This window comes from Mus caroli, unplaced genomic scaffold (genome assembly GCF_978045245.1).
Source record: "Mus caroli unplaced genomic scaffold, Mus_caroli_1 scaffold_7, whole genome shotgun sequence".
Taxonomy (NCBI): domain Eukaryota; kingdom Metazoa; phylum Chordata; class Mammalia; order Rodentia; family Muridae; genus Mus; species Mus caroli.
The window spans coordinates 146,135,630-146,137,703 of record NW_028227262.1 but is presented as its reverse complement, the minus strand read 5'-3'; positions in this window follow the sequence as shown (position 1 = coordinate 146,137,703).

The window sequence follows — 2,074 nt, the reverse complement described above, 5'->3', positions numbered from 1 at the left end:
ACCCTGGCCCTTCCTGAAAAACAATGGCCTTCACAGCCCTTATGGTGGGTAAGTAAAAAGTTCCTTCTGGTGGCCAACCTACTCCAAAAACAGGCCATTCCGAGGAACAGAAAGTCATCCATGGCTTTTTCTTCACTATTACTGACAAATTTCGTCCTCTAGCCCTAACGTCCATCCAATGGTCCTTAGTCAAAGATAAAGGAGTAGACACGGTCTGTCCCATAGTGAAGAATAAGAATAAACACAACACAATGACAGAGACAGAAAACACTAAGACATCCAAACACACTCGTCCGCGTCTGGACTTATACAACCAGCCAAACGCTACCTCTGATGGAGTGGGATTCCACGTCCACTCATCTGGCAGGAAGAGCACTTACTCTTCTTCACTCTCCTAGGCAGCAGCCAGGTCCTCCTGACTGTTCCATACCCTGGGCACTCCAGGGTCTCCCTCAGAATGTCTTCCAGGGGTGCAGCCTGTGGGGAAATAGACTGTCGTCTTCCCACAGCCACTAGGGTCCTTATGGTCCACAGTGGCAGCTGCCAGAATACAGAATACCAGAACTGGTAACACAGGTGGGGCTCAAACCCACAATCTCTGAAAAACTAAGACACAAATTCAGCAGTGCCACACTTAGACACTTAGACAACAGACAACATAACAAGACTCACACAAACAAACGCACCTCCAAGGTGTCCTTCGGGGTTCCTGGGTGTCATGCAGATCTCAGTGGGACCTCCAAATGAAAGAACCTAGTGGGAAAACCCCCACTCAACTCCCGATTCGGCGTGCACCCAAGAATCACGAATAGAACACAACACCTTGATGTAACAACACGAGGTATTTTAATGGCGGAGCTCCAGGTCGAAACGTATCTCACACAGGAGACAGTGGATTCGACCATGAGGCTTGGAAGCTAGGGGTTTTTATAGAAAAGGAGTGGGGCTGGGGGAGGAATTGGCGCAGTTTCACATGATTGGTCCATTTAAACATCAGCAGCCTGTTAACATTTAACTTAGGTCAGAGGGGTGGGAGATAGGGAGGCGATGGGCCTGCCCGGGCATGTCCTGGTCTGTTCTGCTATGTTCTCAGCCCCAGGTTTCAAAGCTCACAAACAACTCTTTGGGCTATTTGACATACATTACATGAATCACAGGTCTCAAGTTTTATTTCCTTTCAGTATCCATACTTAGACCTGTTGGTTGGTTCCTTATCTGAAGTAAGTAGACACATCTCCCTAAAAATGTTTTGTCACATAATGTGAACTATACTCTTCTGAAACCATGAGGCAAAATAAACCATTCCTGGGACTGGAGAGATGATTCAACAGTAGGGAAGCTTCTCCTTCCTCCTTTACCTCCTCCTTGTGGTTCTCCTCTGACCTCAAGCCTAAATCCCAGCTATGTCTCCTAAACCCCACCTGTGTCTCTTTTGCCCACCTATTGGCTATTGACATTTTTATTTACCCAGCAGAAATAACTTCAGAATAAGGCCACATAGCGCCACTTGGGTCTATATGTGTACTCCAGGTCTTGGGGACCTATACTCAGCAAAACCAAATCTAAACAGCTATGAAGGACTCTCAACCTGTGATTCAAGATCCCTTTGTGGAATGACCCTTTCAACACGGGTTGTCTAAGACTATCGGAAAACACAGATATTTGCATTAAAATTCATAACTGTACTATATTCATATTTATGAAATAGCAATGAAAATAATCTTATGATTGGTGGTCACCACTACAGGAGGAGCTATATTAAAGTGTAGGAGCATTAGGAAAGTTGAGAATTAATGGCTTTTTCAGTTACAAGTGTAACCACATATTGGTTTTCTGCTTGCTCTTATTGTCACTGAACTTTCATGTACCATGGGTCCAATAGAATTCTGTGCTCATAAGACACTGAAACACTAGCCTTCAAACAGGGTAGTGAGGACCATGGCCATGACTATCAGGCACATGCCCTGCTCACAGACATAACTCTTTTGTCCTTCTGTATTTCACTTACAAGTTTAAAGACCATTAAGAATTTTAAAATAATGACAATGGAGCCCTTGAAGTAAGTGTTAGGGAT